The sequence below is a fragment of the Hydra vulgaris genome, chromosome 06 (genome assembly GCF_038396675.1).
Source record: "Hydra vulgaris chromosome 06, alternate assembly HydraT2T_AEP".
Lineage (NCBI taxonomy): Eukaryota > Metazoa > Cnidaria > Hydrozoa > Anthoathecata > Hydridae > Hydra > Hydra vulgaris.
The window spans coordinates 60,034,968-60,053,966 of NC_088925.1; positions in this window are offsets into that span (position 1 = coordinate 60,034,968).

Genomic DNA, 18,999 nt, shown 5'->3' on the forward strand with positions numbered 1-18,999 from the left:
TGTTTCTGATAATTCCTAAATTAGTTTTAAATACTCCAGGCAGTGAGTCTCTAAATCCATTTAATGTTAACACATTGATCTTGGCTTTGTTCCCAATATAAAAAACATAAAGTGATTTCTAATCTTTTTAATTGAAGCATATTTATATCGGTCTATAATAACACAATATCAAACTCAAAAATATTTTCTAAATTCATTATATTATTGAATATTACAGGTTCTGTTACAGGTTTTCAAAGAGATTGAAAATAACCTATCCTGTGTTTAAGCTTGAAAATCTCTGTTATAACATTAATAGAGTATTTTTTAACAGTGTTATTATTATTACTTTTTTTCTTATTATTATTAATTTTTTTCTTCTTAATTGTTTCTAAACAAAATATAACATATTTTGTTTAAAACAAATTCTAAACAAAATATTTAATAAACAACTTGAAAAAGATGAAATCAAAGAAACCACCTTTATAGAATAATAGTTAAATTATAAAAGTTCATGCGCAACAAATGACACAACACTATTAAAACAATACCTTGATATAAAATGCCAATAATATGATAAACATAAAAAAATTGCTGATATAATATATTTTAGAGATTATAATATACAATTGAAGACCTTAGAGCTTAAAGTAATAAAGTCACACAAAAAAAGTTGAGAAAAAACTTATTTAAATATTTATATTGTCTTTTTGATTTAAAAGTTAATAAAAATTTAGCTATATAATTCAGTTATAATTTATTTTCTAATTATTTAATTTTGCTGATATTGTTCATAAATTTAAATTTTAAAAACAAAGACTAACCAAAACAATGACTAAAATATGTAATCTCACAACTATTTTTTGTGACATTTAGCATTAAGGTCTTATAATTATGCTAAATAAAAACATTGTGAAGTAGTAATTTCAATTTCACTTTCAAATGTTTTTAGATGTTGTCTGTTTTTGACGCACTGGTTATTTTTGAAATAAAATCTTAGTAGCTGGTTAACTTTACCTGAAATAAAATTAAATTATTCTCAGCTAATCATTTCTAAATATAGGTTTTTCTATATTTCTGAACGGTAAAATTCAATAGAATGGTTGATTAAAATGGTGTAAGAATGATAAAGAATAGTTGATAAGCCATTCCTTTTTAAAATGGTTTACTATTACCTGCTATTAACTTAATATTTTTGTTAATACTTGAATCAATTTAAACTAATAAAGTGAACCTCTTCGGCATTTATTATTTATATACTTGTTATTTACTTCGAAGATATCAAGGTAATTACTTTTTGCAATTTTCATATTTGATAAAAATATAAAACATAATAATTATTTAAATGGTAATTATTGTTTTATATATAAAAATATATAAAAAGTAAAAAACTAATATTAAATAAACTAATAATTTTTTTTTTCTTCTAGTAATAATATAAAAAATTTAGTTAAAAAAATTTAAGTTTTTTTTTTTTCAAAATTGTTTTAATAAGTTTTGTTTTTACCTTCAGCTCCTAACAACATAGAAAAATAAAATGTACTGTTGAAGGATGATCCAAAGAAACATTTGATCTTCCTAGGCATATACGTGGGAAAAAAAACAAAAATGTTTCAGAAGAATATATAAAAAATGTATTTTCTATTTTTATTCTTAGAAAAAGATCATTCGATTTAAAAAAAATTATATAAGTGCCCTGTTCCTGGTTGTCTCAGTTCCATAGTGAGAGTTGATGATCACTTGAAAAAGGTTCATAGACTTAAAGCAAGTGATGAGAATTACAGACTTTTATTAGAACACTCAAAGTCAAATATATTGCAAAATACTTCAATGAACAGTATGTTATCACCTGTAAAGTATTTTAAAAATGGATCAAAAATGAATGAAACCACAATTTTTTCACTTTCAGGTGTACCTGAAAATGAAAAATTAAAAGTTTTTGTAGTAAACCTAAAAATATAATAGAGTTTAATTTGTCTCCTAGTCCAGGAGTTAGTGTTTCTTCGGCTCCAGTTGGTTCTTCTTTGTTTAGTCCGGTTTTTAGCAGTACCTTGACTACAACTAGTTCTTCATTCCCTGATGTTGATGTTGATTCATATTAGTACACAAAACCTGATTCAGTCACTGAATCAAGCATTGCAGAAACAGAAGACGATTCTGGTGACGAACTATTTGTTCCTGGCAGTATTTTATTGCCACTTCAAAGCAATATACTTACTTTTTTAGAAGAGTTTCAGAAATTTTGCCTTGGCCCAGAAAATGAACAAAATAATTGTTCAGCATTAGCAACTGTTGGTGATGTTAGAAGGTTTTTTCAGCTAGTTGAAACTAAAGAAAACATTGCAGATGTTTTTAATGTAAATAAAATTCGGGATGTTTATATTTCAAAGCTTGTAACGAAAAAATTAAAGCCTCGATCTATAAAAAAGTATTTATATTCCCTGATTGACTTTTGTGATTTTTTGTTATTAGACAAATCAGCTTAGATGTAAGTCATCTCAAGTTATGTTTAAGTAAATAGAGGAAGACATACAATAAAGATGATAAAATTTTTTTTTGGGAAAGACAAAAAAGAGATTACGACTCAAGGATTACTCCTGAGCAGGTAAAAAATTATTATGAGTCTGAAAACTCATTTGAAGCATCTAAGCTTTTTGGTATTTATAGCAATGTTTGTAAAACAGTCACTAAATCTGAGTATACTACCATGAGAGATCATCTTAATGTTGTAATACATCTTGATAATGCCAACAGATCCGGTGTTACAGCAAATATAACTGTACAAGAATATAAAAACTTTGAAAGAAACAGTGATGGAACATTTAGCATGGCTGTTAAAAACCATAAAACTCTTGGTAATTATGGACATGCTGTAATTGTATTAAATCCAATAGCATTTAAATGTTTATCAATATTTATAGAAAAAATACGATCGCAAATTACTAATATTTTACATGACAACATTTTCTTAACTTGGTCAGGGCAACCTATGACTTCTAGATCAGTTAGCAGACAACTTGGCTCCTTATGGGAAAAACCTGGTATTTATACAAATGAATCGGGCAAGAGAAATATTTGTGCAACACTTGTACGGAAATCAGCTACTACAGGTGTTCGAAATGCCAAAAATGTAAACATTCAGGAGATTGCTTATCACATGGATCATTTTCTCGAAACTGCTAATACCAATTATTTATTTAGGCAAAAAATGGATACTGCTTCTAGTAGTAGATTATCCATAAGTAACTATTTTCATAGCAAATTGCCTAGTTCTGTTCAAGCTGATAGTTTTGAAAATGTTGATGACACCAATAATAGAAAAAAATGGAATGCCCATGAAAACAGCATTTTAAAAAGTGTATTTATTAGTTCTCAAATTCCTTCCATGAATGAAGTTATTGAAAAAATGCCTTTGTTAGATGCTGTTAACATCAAGACTACTCCTAAAAAGGTTTATGATAAAGTTGGAAGTTTTTCTCGATCTCCATCTGTAAAGGTTCTTTTTAAATATATTTTCTACATTCTGTAGAATTGAACATGTGAATTTTTACTAAATAGTAGTTTTAATTATAATTTGATAAATAGTTACACAGGTTATTTTGTTCTTTTTGTTAATGTTTTATTGTAGACAAATGTTACACCTAAAAGGGAAAAAATGTTCACCAAACAAGACATGTTGCTGCTTCATTCTACGTGTTGTGATCTTTTTAATGGTGGGCGATTAAATGAAGACATAATAAAAGGGCTTGTTAAAGAAACTATTTTTAGTGAAAAATTTACTTGGACACAATTAAGAGCTAGAATTGTATATGAAAGGAAGAAAAAAAACTCTTCAAATGTAAGAACCTTTTATTTTTATGTGTTCTTATATATATACTAACTTATATATTAACGTTATATGTAGAGTACATATATTTGTATGGGTACTCTATATATAAAGTGTAATATTAATTTATATTTTTAGATCAAGTCAGAGGATTTTTCTGAATCTTGATTTTTTTTAATTTTTAGACCCTGGTAAGTATTGTTTTGTCATATTTATTCATATGGATAAACATCTTGCCTTATCGGGATAAATAAAGATTCAGACTATTTTATGAAACTCAACATTGTTTCATACGTAGAATTATTCACGCCACCTTGACGAGGTCTCGTCAATGAACTACCGGGATGCATATTTACATACTCCACAAGGCGATAGCACACATGCGCCCGCGCACGATTTTTCGTATTTTTTTATAAAGAAACATATTTTTAAATTACGTACTATATACTATACTTTATTTACCTTTGTGTTTACATTTGAAGTGTCGCTTTATAAATGTATAGTAATCAAAGAACACGTAAGTATATTAGAATAACATTTTTTTAATTAAAGTACACAACTATACAAAGATCGTGAGGGTTTATTTTAAAAGAAAAGTTGAATGTAATTAATGCCCTTCTCCATGACTTTTGGCGTTTGCTCTATCTTGGGATATATTTAAAGCCAAATTTCGTGGACGTTTTTGTGGTTTGTTCTTTTTTATACACTTAAGTGGACGACCACAGCGTTTCAAATTTTTTTTTGTTTTAGTAATATAGTCAGAAAGAAAACAATATATAGGTACAGTAAGTACTTCTTCAAAAATTTAAAAATATGTTTCTTTATAAAAAAGTACGAAAAATCGTGCGCGGGCGCATGTGTGCTATCGCCTTGTGGAGTATGTAAATATGCTACCGGGATCTCGTTCATATCAGTTGAATATTCTTTATACGAACGCAATCTGAAAATTAATACGGTTTGACTGGACAGTTTTAATATAAAATTTGATTAGCATTTACTGCTTTTTTAGGATTTAATTGTTCCACCAAGGATAAAAAGAAGCATCCCGCCTAATCACGGTAATCGGTGTTTTTTAACAAAGCAGCTCCTTCAGTGCTTTAAATTTTTTATGTTTTGTTTATTTATATTTCAAAAAAAGACAATGCCTACATTTTTTGTTTTTTTTTAAATAATGTTAAATTTTGGCAGTTTTATTATATTTTTTCTGAGTTTTTTTATTTATTATTACTTAATGGTGAACTGATATAAAATTAAAAGTAATTAAAAGTACATTAAAAATTCTTTTGGTAATTTTATCTTTAAATTTATACTTACGAAGTTAACTGCAAGTTTTCTAAAAAACCCAAGAAATGATTATTTTGGTAACGATAATAATCTCCAATTACTTTTTTTTACTTAAATTTTTTCTAGGAGCTTTTTTTCCATTTCATTCTAACTTTGCCTAAAGCAGAAGTAGAGTTTATTTTACACTTTCTCTTTTTTATTAATAAAAACCCAAATGCGTTACTGCACTTTAAATAAAGTAATATTTAAATTTTTTTTCTTTTTTTTTTGTTGTTAATCCACCCTCCCAAGGCCGATATAAATATTTGGACTTCTGACCTTTTAACATTTACTGATTCATTTGGCATTCTTGCTGAATGTTTCTTAACTTTTGCATATTTTGAATATAATTTTAACTTACACTATTTAAAAAAAAATTGAGTTCAGGTATTATTATTTTTGTTATTTTAATGAAGTGTTACATTTTGTTTAAATCAATAATAAATTTTGATATAATAAATAATAAATATGATATAACATATAACAAATTAAATAATTAGTTGGAAAACATTTTCGGATATGCGGAAGTATTTCGTCTAATTAATTATAAAAAATTGGCAAATAATTAGTAAGGTGGGAGGATATCACTGAGATTAAAAAGAAAGAAATATAAATCTTAAAAGTTACTGAAGACATGTCTCAATTTTTTTTGTGGAGTAAAAAAATTTATCTGGGGGATGCATATCCCTATATATTATCCGCCTTTCTGCATATCTCGCATATAACACTGCATGACTCAACTCTTTATAACTCGCAATATAACATATTTTTACTAAATGATTGTTTTGCTCCAGAATCTTTTAAAACAGATTTAATCGTATATAATAATTTGTAAAAATATTATTGTTAAATTTACTTGTAAATAATGAACATCGTTAAAAACATACAGGTGCTTACTAAGGAAAAAAGATAAATCAAAAATCAGTGGTTTGACTCATTACATACTCTACAGATGCATTATCCATTATAATAAAACTTTTTAAGATATTTTTTATATAGCCGTGGCGCATTGGTAAGAGCACTCAACATCGGATCATAAGTTCTGGATTCCGACTCTAGAAGTCAGAATCCAGAACATATGCATTATCTTACTTAAATAGGAAAAACGGGGGAAGTTATATGAACAAATAGATACTTACGGGGACAAAAGCAATATACATACTTACAGGTGCATTATTGTGTACCCGTTTATATTTGGCATCATTAGTATTGTTTGTTTGTAAAAAAATGTACTTGTAAGCCGCTTTTTTTAATTGAAAAGTACGCTCATCGACTGACTTAGGTAGAGCCCGCGAAGTAGTAGTCCACGCATCGACGAAGGGTTAAAGTTAAGGCAGTGTTAGGGTAAGGTATAGTGTTATAATAAAATATTGTTATACTTCTATAAACTTTCGTTTTATATGAATTATTATATTCGGAATTTTTGTTGATGAGAGTTTGTTCTGGCTTCCCCAAATAAGATATATTCAATCTAAAATCACCAATATTGATCGTGTATCGAGTTCGGTCGTACATCCTTTAATGAAAGATATAAAAATCATGGATGTTTTTTAAATAAATATCTATAAGCATATAATCTTTATGAACTCAACAATGTTTTGTGTTTTTGAAATCAAAATTCCAAAATTTGAGGTAATTTCAAAATTCCAAAATTTGCGGTAATTTGAGTAAAATTGGCGAAGTAAAAGTTGATGATAGGAAACTTAGTTTCATGCATTTCGTTTAAATGTCAAATTTAGCAGTTTTATTAAAGATGCATTACATAATTCTTTGTTTTTTTAACTAATTCCAGTCAATAAATATCTGAATTCGATTTGGACACGGTGTTGGAACTTAAAATAACAAAGAGCTCTGAAATTAACAAAAATGTAATTTTTTTTAATGCAAAAGGTTGTTTGCCCGGAATTCGACGCAGCCCGAAAATTGCCAACTTACCCTCCACTTTCCAATAAATGAATATTTGTAAAAAATAGATTATAAACTTTAAATCAAAAAACTCCAAATTTTAATTAAAAGTGATTCTATACCCAATTATATGAGCAGAGCAAATCAAGCAGTAAAAAAGCCTTGTTTTTAGAATACAAATACCACAAATCTGTTTTTTATTTCTTGATTTACTCAAGCACTCGTTAATAAAATTTGGTAATATAAAAGTGTCTCCACCACTACCAACTATTACAAACTTTCTCCTAATTTGTAAGCAAACATTGATTATATGCAGTTGTTTTTAATACTCTCAACTATCATATCACATTGCCTTCAATAGTTATCAATAAAAACTGCTATCTATTCATACTCAAAATTTATTTAGATTTTAACAGGTTTATTGGCTTTTGAACTCAACGTAAAAATATATTCTTCATTCGTTGTTGTTTAGTTTTATAACGAGATCAGAAGATTTGTGATTTTTACTTACATTTTGCATTTATTCACATGGTTATCATTCTTTTTCGATTCGACATAAAAGCATGATCTTCAAAATGCGTATCACAATTTAAAAGATTCATAGAACTATATAGACCTTTTTGATATTTCCTAATGTACTAAAACTCGCAAAAGTGATTCCAATACCCCCTCCCAAGTGATTCCCCTACCTCCTCCAAGATTTACAAAATTTTGTCGGTTTCTGTCGGTAAATTAGTAAATTTGGGACTTCTGTCGGTTTAAACTGAAATATGGCTTCTAAAAAAAAAACAACCCTTCGTCGGTAAAATTTCGTTTTTTCAGTTGCACCCCCCCCCCCCACCGTCTTTGTTGTTCGGGACGGCCCCGGACTTATATCACTGCTTTTTGTATTTTCGAAGATATTCGAACGTGTAATTTATAATAGAATCTTTGACCATTTAATAAAAACGATTTTCTTAATCCAAAATAATCTTGAGAATTCAATTTTTGAAAAATTAATTCAACTGAACATGCAATTATTGAATTTGTTAATCAAATAAATCACAGTGGGCCTGAGCATGCTCAAAAAAAAATTTTTGTACCCAATTTTTTCACATAGTAGGTCTGAAAGTGTTACTTTTCTCAACTCAAATCTGTTAAAATTAAAATGTTTGAACGGGGGTTTTTGAAAAAAAAGGTATTTTCCTTTTTATGAATTTTTTTATAAAAAAAACAACAACAACAAAAAAAACAAATTTATATACCTTATATAAAAGTAAACATTCATTTCAAATACAAGGAATGCTTACTTTATATACTTTATACAACATATATATAGTATTTTATTGGTACTATACATTGCAGAAAGAATATTATTATGATATCATTAAAAATAGTTAATACACTTATTACTATAACTGTTCTATACATCATACTGTCTATACCAACATTTATATAAAGTTATGTAATCTAAAAACCAAGTAAACTTTCATCTAGTTTGATGTCATTATTTTTAAATTTATTTATTACTTTTTAATAGAAAACGAACAAAATAATATTTTAAAAAATGAAACCAAAAGAGCACAATGATTTCATAAAACTAGTGTGTCTTCTGTGTCTTTCTAAAGAAAAGAAAGGAAGCCCACAATTTAGGCTTATCAAATCAAGAGAGTATTGTAAAATGAGTATAGATTATGAAAGTATCATAAAAAATCATTGCTGGAAAGAATATAATTTTGGAAATAATAATCTGCCTAAAAAATTATGTCCTTCATGCAGAAGAAAACTCATTGGACTAGAGGAAAAAGATCCCAGATACAAACCATTTAGTTTTCTACCAAAATACGAAAGTAAGTAATATAAAAGTTTAAAAAATTAATGTATTTAATCTCAGATAACTTATACATTACTGTAACCTAGTAAAACACAGTATAGTAGTTATAAAGATTTATCTTTAGGCTTGAACACAAGAGTTATGAGAGGAGCCATATGCCAATGCTTTATATGTAAAAAAGGTCGCGAAACTATTAATAGTAAAGAAAATAAGACTCACTTAGTGCCAAGTTTCATGCAAGTTAATAAAGAACTAGAAATAAATTTGGTAAGAGACCACCAGAAAGTCAGGCCGATCTGTATGTTCTGCTTTAAAGAAACAGGAAAAGGTTTGCGTCATCCATGCAATAAAACACAGAGAAAGAAAAATTTGTCCAATTTATTACAAGCTGCTTCACCTAAAACTAAAGGTGTAATAATTTCATAATAATATTAATTATAATTTTATTATTTTTATTATATATATTAATTAGAAAGAAAACAATTTTTAATTTATTTTAATAGAAAACTAAAATATTGTCATATATTTTGTAAAATTTTTTTAGAAAGAGTTGTATCCTCTACTCTAAAACATATGGCAGCTAAAAGTGACAATACAATCAAGCTAAAAACTTATGGCCGGAATAAATGTCTGGTTTAGTTTACCAATACTGAAATTAAGAAGCCACACTTTGGTTTAGAAAAATTGAAAATGCTGCAAAATAAAATTCATGTTAGGCAAGAATTTAATATATAGTTTTTATTTTATGATTTATAAACCTATAAATTATATTTAAAGTTATAGCAAATCAAATAACTCAAATCAAATAACAAAAAATTATTTTTAGCGACAACAAAATGTTAGAGATTGCTAAGTTTCTTAGGTACGAGACCGGAGATAGAAATTCTGTTGCAAGCAACTACAGAGCTGCAAGAGTTACAGAAAACTCATTACTAGTTCCTTTATTCAGTTCTAAACTTTTAAATGTTTTCACAAAAGATAAAGTTGGAAATTCACATGAGGTAGTCTAATGTTTTTTGAATGGTTATACATTGATTATTAATTTTATTGAATTATTCAAACAATAATTTTATAGTTTATTGAACAAGAGGTTCCTGGGGTAATTTGCAATGATGTAGAGAAACTGATATCTATGGTAATGAACCACAGGAAACTACTACCAAATGAGATTGATATTAAAGTGAGAATAGATGGTGGACAAGGCTTTTTAAAGTGTACTGCCTCTATAACATACAAGCCTGATGAAAGAGATCAGGAAACTCCTCAAAAGAGAATAAAATATTCAGAAGGCTATGAAAAAAAAGAATTTAAAGATTCCAGTGTTTTTAAAACCCTTATTCTAGCAATTGTACCTCACACGGATGAAAGTTATGTAAACTTAAGAATGCTTATTGAAAAGCTTAATATAGGATCTTTAGACTACTCATTGTCAGAAGATATTAAAGTTCAAATACAAATGGTTGGAAAGCAATGTGCATCTTCTAAACACCCGTGTCCATTCTGCGAAACTGAGATACCTTTGTTGCCTAAAGCTAAGGCAAACACAATCAGTTCTTTGCATCAATGGCACCAAAAATGGTTAGAAAATGGTTCTAAACTTAGTCAGGCCAAAAAATTTCAAAATAGCATTCATCCTCCTCTTGTTACAGGAGATCCTGAGAAAAAAATTGTTGAGATAATAAACATTCCTGGACTACATATTCTACTTGGTATTGTTTATTTCCGAAATTGAAAAAAATATGTTTAAGAACAAAGAAGATGGTTTTAACTTCATGTCAGCCTATCTTAAGTCCATTAATCTTGGCAGAGTATCGTATCAAGGACAACACAGACATGAAGGAAATGCTTCGAATATATTTTTAAAAAAAGTTGATATTTTAAATAGATTTTTTTGTACACATGGTCTTGGTATTCATGGGGCCAAATATATAAAGGCGCTAATATCTTTCAAAAAGGTTATAGAAGGATGTTTTGGGAAAACATTGAGTAAAACTTACAAAAATGACATCAAAAAAATCTCAGATGACTACAGAAACTTTGGAGCCAGTGTAACAGTTAAAGTTCATATTGTTGAGCAAAATATTGTAGAGTTTATTGACCTTAAAGGGGGCACATTTGGTAAGCGTTTTTTTACAGGAAATATCTATTAGATAATATTGAATATTTAGTTAAATATGGACTATATTTTTGCGAAAACTTTATTTTATATTAAAACAAATTTTAAAAATCTTTAAACTATATTATATAAAAAAATATTTAGGCCTTGGTTATTGCACGGAGCAGGCGTTGGAAGCAGTACACCAGGAATTCAAGCAATTTTGGAACCAAAGAAAAATCGGGCAGTATCATTCAAATTATTCCAAAACATTAAAGAATGCTGTTGCAGCATACAATATTGCGCACTTTTAAAGTATATATTAGAGTTATTTATGTAAATTATTTTTAATAAGTACTCAATAAGTCTATTTTGTGTTGTGGATATCGAAGCTTTTTAAATGAATAAACTTAATAAAAACATAAATAAGATGTATAGTTTTTTTTAAATAGTCGATAGCTCTGCAGACTTGATGTAATGTACAAAACATTGTTATAAATCACTAATATTATGCACAAATATTCACTAATGACATTTCATATTTTGAGATTTTTCATTTATTATCAATATATGAACAATACTGTTATAGAATTACTAGCTTTAATTATAAATTAATGTTTTTTATTATTGATATTTAAATTCTTCTATTATATCTAAACATTTATGAAATATTAAAGACAGCATAGATAGTAATTCATGTTATTTTTTGTGCTTTTTACTGAGAAATTCTTAAAAAAGGAAAATACTTTTTTTTTCAAAAACCCCCGCTCAAACATTTTAATTTTAACAGATTTGAGTTGAGAAAAGTAACACCTTTCAGACCTACTATGTGAAAAAATTGGGTACAAAAATTTTTTTTGAGCATGCTCAGGCCCACTGTGAAGTAATGGCTCTAATGAAAACAAATTTACCTTAGGTATATTAATTGATCAAACTAAAACATTTGACACCGTTGATCATTGCATCTTGTTAGAAAACTTAAAGTATTATGGGGTAATTAAGGTCTACAATTGGATTAAAAGATAGAACACAATATGTTCATAACAAGGAATACGGAATTCTTAAAGTCCTGTGTGGAGTACCCCAAGAATCAATACTAGGCCCTCTCTAATTCTCAGTTTATATAAACGACTTATGTAATGCTTCAGTTAAATTAAACCCAATTATGTTTGCAGATGATACAAATCTCTTTCTTTTTAACTAAAGTATCAAGCAACTTTATGCTGACATGAACATTGAATTAAATAAGATAAATGATTGGTTTACAGCAAATAAACTCTCATTAAACGTTAAAAAAAAAGTTTGCATTATTATATAAAAAGTCGCAAGAAGTAAACCTCCCCTTAATTTACCAAATCTATTTTTAGATAATATAGAAATAAAACAGGAAGACTCTATAAAGTTCTTAGGAATACTTGTTGACAAGCATATATCTTGGCTTCCCCATATTAAATATTAACAATATAAAGTAAGAAAAACCATCGGTAGGTATGATGTACCGAGTTCGTCCTTATGTTAAAACGTTATGTCTTAAATTAATTTACTTCTCTTTAATTCATTGTTATATTAGTTATGCTAATATTACATGGTATAGCACAAAAATTAAAAAAAGCATAGTGTTCAAAAACATGCGTGTAGAATGCGTGTATACGGAAAAAAACGAACGGAGCACACTAAACCCATTAATGTGAGACATGAAAATGATGAATGTCTACGAAATAAATAATTAACACCTAATTTTTATGTATAAGTATACAAACAACCTTACTCCATCTAACTTTATTTGTAATTTTGAAAAAATAAAAAAAGAAAATTATACACTGCGACCATTTTCTATAGACGCACATAGAATTTGGCGAATTTACAGTGTTACAGTGGTAATAAGATTGTTCTACCGGTACTTTTGAATAAGCGTATGTAAGAAAACAATGGTCCATTATGCATCTGAATATTAATTGTCTTGATTGTATTAAAATAATTAAATTTTTAATATTCACGTGGCAATTTTCTATAGACGCACTAAAGTTTTTACGAGTTTTGTTGCAAATTTCTTATATTCTGTAGTATTTTTTATCTTGTGAGTCGAAATTAAGTTGAACTTAACCAAATGCTGAACAGAAAGGTCCTTACCGATATTGAAAAAGGTCAAGTATTGGCTTATCATCGAGAAAAAGTTCCAAATCGAGAAATTGCTAGAAGATTGAAGAGATCAGATCACGTTATCCGTAATTTCTTGAAAAATCCAACAGATTATGCAACAATCAAGAGGAAACCAAAGAAATCTAGGGTTTCAGACCGTGAAAAACGCAGAACTATTCGACTCGCATCAAATTCATCAAGAAATTCGAAAACAATTAAGTCAGATTTGGGTTTAAATGTTTGCAAGGAGACGATTAGAAAAGTTCTTAAAGACATCCTACACATAGTACGATCAAAAATGAATAAAGCACCAAATTTAAAGCTCATTCACAAACAGAAACGGATGGAATTTGCCCGTGAAAACATGGCACGCGTTTGAGAACAAGTAAGAAATTTTAGATTAAATTCTCATGAACACTTAAGATATCTAAATAGCTGAATATTTTTGTTTTCAATACCAGGTGATTTTTTCGGACGAGAAAAAGTTTAATCTTGATGGGCTTGATGGTTTTAGTGGCTACTGGCGTTATTTGAGGAAAGAACCCAAATATTTATCGACAAGGAATTTCGGTGGTGGATCTTTGATGGTTTGGCTTGGGTTTTGTGCAACAGGAAAGTTAAATTTAGCATTTACATCTTGCAAAATGAAAAGTTCTGAATTCATTGATGTGCTAAAATTATGTTTTATTCCATTTAAAAACAAATATCGACGCAAAAAGTTTGTTTTTCAACAAGACAACGCCAGCTTTCACACTAGTAACGAGACTAAAGCTTGGTTTGAAGCTAAAAAAATTGAGCGAATGTGGTGGCCTGCTCGCAGTCCAGATTTGAATCCTGTTGAAAACATCTGGGGAAACATTGTAAGACGTATCTATGTTGACCAGAAGCAATATAACTCTGTGGCAGAGCTAAAATTAGCGGTATCAGAATGCTGGGAGGATATGGAGCCAAAGGTGCTAGAAAACTTGGTGGAAAGTATGCCAAAACGAATTTATCAAGTAATTGAGCGAAAAGGAGGTCCAATCGAGTGCTAAAAATGTGATAAAAACATTATTTTGGATAGTTTTGTTAAAAAATGTGAACTGCGTCTATAGAAAATAGTCAGCTATCTTTTGAACTTAATTCATTTATGATTGACCTCTTTTCAAATTTGATATTATTATTTGATAATTTTCGTTATTTTTTGATACTTTACTAATAATTTAATGAAATACAATATTAAAATAAAGTTAAGTACGTTTTTAAGACATAATCCACATGCGTCTATAGAAAATGGTTGCAGTATATTGTTCTTAGAAAAGTGTTTTCTAAGAACAATTTAATGAAATTCATTTAAATTGCCCAAGTAATCAAATAAATATTCAGAGTATTCAATAGCATTTTGAGGACCAAAGATATAGAATTATTATAAAAAAAGTTCTAAAAAAGATGATATGTTAAAGTCATTAAACTCATTTAATTTTCAAGCAAAAAAACTCATTTTTAATTCTGAGGAATTATAATAACTCTGATTGAGTTTTTTCAAAATAGCTTTACCTTTTATTCTGTTTAGAAAGTAATTGTACACTTATACTTCTAGTTATTTATGTATTGAATTATATTTTTTAAATCTTTGAGTAATTAAATTGGAAATTGTACATCTTACAATTATCTGCAGTTTATTAAAACTTTTGAGACGACATTTTATTTATTTAAGGGGCTCTATTGAAAAGATTGAGATGGTATTGCATCATCCATATCTTCTTTGAGTCCCGGTCTGTTTTTTGAATTGTCTTAATTACTTACATTTTTTTACGTGCAAGTCTTATGTAACTTATTTTATTAAACAGCAAAATATATAAATAGACTAAAAATATATACTACTACATAAACTACAGAGACTACTATATAAGAGGGGAGATAATTGTAGAGTTTTTCAACATTTTCTATGGACAAAGACGTGATTAGAGATTTCGCTAATTTAAAATCAAAGAAGTAAGATTTACAATTTTACATATACTGTAATTTTTTTTCCCCAGCTCTCTCCTAATTATGAGAATAACAATACTTAAAAGAGAATTAAAGATATACACTTGTCATTTGTTAAATTGTTATTTGTTAAATTGTTATTTGTTTCCGGGTAATATTCAGCTTTTTTCAGATAGCTTTAATATTATCAGCTTAGAAAATAAAAAAACTTTGTAACTAGGTTTGATTTTCTTTCTAGCTTAATGGTTTTTTTTTAACTCATATTAGACTTTATGAGCAAATTTTATCAATTTTAACCAAAAACTCTTTGAGCCCTGTTTATTGCCCCGGCGATACTTTCCAAGCTAAAGCCCTGATTTGTTGTTGTTGTTCAAATATGATTGTTAGTAAAGATTATTTTATCCTTTTTGAAATACAAAATATATTTTTTCAATGTTAATTCTACAAAAGAGAATTGGAGGAGGAGGGGGTGGGTGGGTTAAACGAAAGTTTTAATTTATTTTTATAATTTATTCATTATTATATAAATTAAGAAAATGTACTTGTATTAACTAAAGTATAAGAGTAAGCCAAATGAAAAGTTAAAAAGAAAAAAAAAAAAGAAAGAATAATGAACGTAAAAAAATTATTATTTATACAAAAATTTCTTATCAAAAAAAAAATTATTTACTTTACTAATGAGGTGTTTGTTGAAGAATCAAACTTTATTCTTTACACCTTCCACACAAATTTTATGCAATTTTTATGAAACTAGATCGAAAATTTAACTCAGAATTATGTTGTTTAATCCATCTCGTTTCACATATGCTTTTTTTAATTTATATTTATCAACTTTATTTTGATTTTTAACTGTTTAATACATTTTTTAATGTTTTAATACATTTTAAATGTTTAATAATTTATTTTTAACTGTTTAATACATTTTGTTTCGTTTTATTTATTTATATATTTAAGCTAAATACTTTCTATCTTCGGCTTCAGATATAAGAAATTATACTACTTCTTTTATTGTGCCAATTGTTTTTTTAACAGCTTGTGCTCCCCTTTTCCTTTATACAAAATCGTAAGATTTTAGGTAATTCCCTCTCTGCGTACGTACTATATGGACACATACGTACTATATGGACGCATATTTAATTGGTTTAATTAAAGTTAATCAATAAAAATCTGTACCATATGTATAAATATCTAAATGTCTTATTAAGCTATCACAAACATAAAATTTACATAACCTCAAGGTATATAAAAAATAAAGGTGTACCGGGTATTTTTAACGGAGAGTGAATTTTTCTCAAGTTATATTGGTGTTATAATTAAAAACAAACCTTGCAAGTCTGCTACAAACAGTATTAAAGAACTTGTCCTAAGAGATTAGCTAAAGACTAGTATAACAATGGCAAATATGCTGATAATGTACAAAAAATAATAGATTTTATTGCCGAGTTTTTTTTTTTAACTTAATAAAACTACTTTATATACATTATTAGCAAGTATACGAGTGTTATACCACTTTTTTGCTAGTTTTTAAAAACAAATTTTAGAATATTGTTTATAGTAGACTTGCAACACTAGTTTTTATTTTATATACACTTTTATTAAATTCACTATACGGCATATTCCGCATATCCAGCATACATAGTTTTCATTTTTTAAAAGTGAATAAATTACAAATAAAAATTTAATTCAATTATATATATTTTTTTTCCGGTAGATTTCTACATTTTGCAGAGCTGTCAAAAAGACGATTCGGATTCTGATGAACTGTCTAAATTTTCAGTTAATTTTAAAATAAAAAATTAGTTAATTTTAAATCCTGCTGCACAGTTTAGAATTAATGAACAAATGAGAATAAAAAAAAAAAAAACCTAACTTGTCAAAAACGTAACAATCCATTAATTGCATAATAATGCATTACAAAGTTAAGATAAAAGGCCTCTATATTAAAAGTATAAAACTATCAGAATTAGAAAATAAAAAAAGATCTAGGTGTAATATTTATAGAAATCTTCAGTAAAAAGATAGAGTCATTGCTTTAAATAATAATTTAACTGGAACGTAAGGTTGTGTAAAAATATCGGTTTCAAATTGGGCTTTCAATAACTTAAATCATTTTATGCAGCTTTTATTTATAATACTCTAGATTTTTCAGAACAATTTTTTTTATAAGATTTTTGATCCCCGTATCTAAATGTGACTGTAAAATAGTTGAACGGATGCAGAATCAACCCACCAAATTGGTTTAGTTAATTAGGTCTTTCCATTACGACGATTGTTTAAAATTTCTTTAACTGAAAACTCTGACAAAATGGATAGACTAAAATTCACAACTCTGATTACGAAAGAGCTCATATGATCTATTCATACAAAATAAAAAACAAAATAAATGAATTAGAATACATACAGACAGTTCAAAATCAAGTTAGAGGTTACTAACTTAAATATGTTAAATAACCAACAAAAACCTAATTTTCTTTACAAAAGATTTGCAAATTTACGAAACACTATGCCTTTGAAAATAGTAAAATTATGTTCAGTAAAACTTTTATAAAGCACATGTAGACTGTTGGACAATAAGACATTATCAAAATTGTTGTCACAGAATGTTTAAGGCATACTATGCCTTAAACATTCTGTGACAACAAGTTTGATAATGTCTTATTTGTCCAACAAATTTGCTTACGGCATACTGTGACGCCCCTGACAAATCTTTTTCCTTGTGTTTTTGTCCAATATATGCCAATCATGTAATTTATATATATATATATATATATATATATATATATATATATATATAAATATATATACATATATATATATATATATGTATATATATATAAATGTATATGTATATATATATATACATATATATATATATATATATATATATATATATATATATATATATATATATATATATATATATATATATATATGTATATATATATAAACGTATATGTATATATATATATACATATATATATATATATATATATATATATATATATATATATATATATATATATTGCAGCGATCAAATATATACATATTTGATCGCTGAAATATGGCAGAATTGACAACTGCCATTTTGCAGCGATCAAAACAAGTGAGACTTTTGTTTCATTTTCTTAAGTCTGGTCCGTGTCACGGAAGTTTTTTAATAATTAAAGGAAGTATCCAGACGTTTCCAGAAGCATGCAGAAGCTTCCAGAAATTTCCAGAAACATTCAGAAGCTTCCAGAAGCATCGAAAAGAAGCATCTAGAATCTTCCAGAACAGGTTCACACAGGTTCATTTTACAATATAAGAGACATGTTAATCGACATGTAATTCAGTCAGTATATGGAAGTCAATCAGTCAGTATTATCAAGACAGTTTATCGAAATGAGTTTTATCAAAGTGTTTTATCGAAGAACATCAATACAAGAAGTGAAATACATCAAGTGTTTCATTACATCAATACAAGACCACATCAAACCAAGACGTTGTGTTCCACAGAGCATTATTGTATCATCACAAGGTAAATGTAACACGGTAAGCCTTGAGAAGTTTGATTATTTATTTTTTATTATTTTTATGACTTCAAGTGCAAAAATGGCTCCCGACAGTCTTGGATTGGAACTAAGAAAGAAAATTATTGACGATTACGTAAGTGGAATGTCACAAAAAAGTATTTGCGATAAATATCACGTGAAATAATGGACCGTATCAAGACTATGTTCCAAATAACGTTCTACGGGGAAGCTGGTAGCAGCTTCCCCGTAGAACGATAACAAAGGTGGAAGACCGCGTTCCACTTCTTCTAAAAAGGATTCTATGATCGTCAGATCCGTCAAGAAGGATCCCTGGATATCATCAGTCGAGATACAAAAGCAAAGAGAGCTGCCTGTATCGGACCGAACAATCAGACAACGTGCTGTTGAAGCTGGATTGTTTTCTCGACGCCTTGTAAAG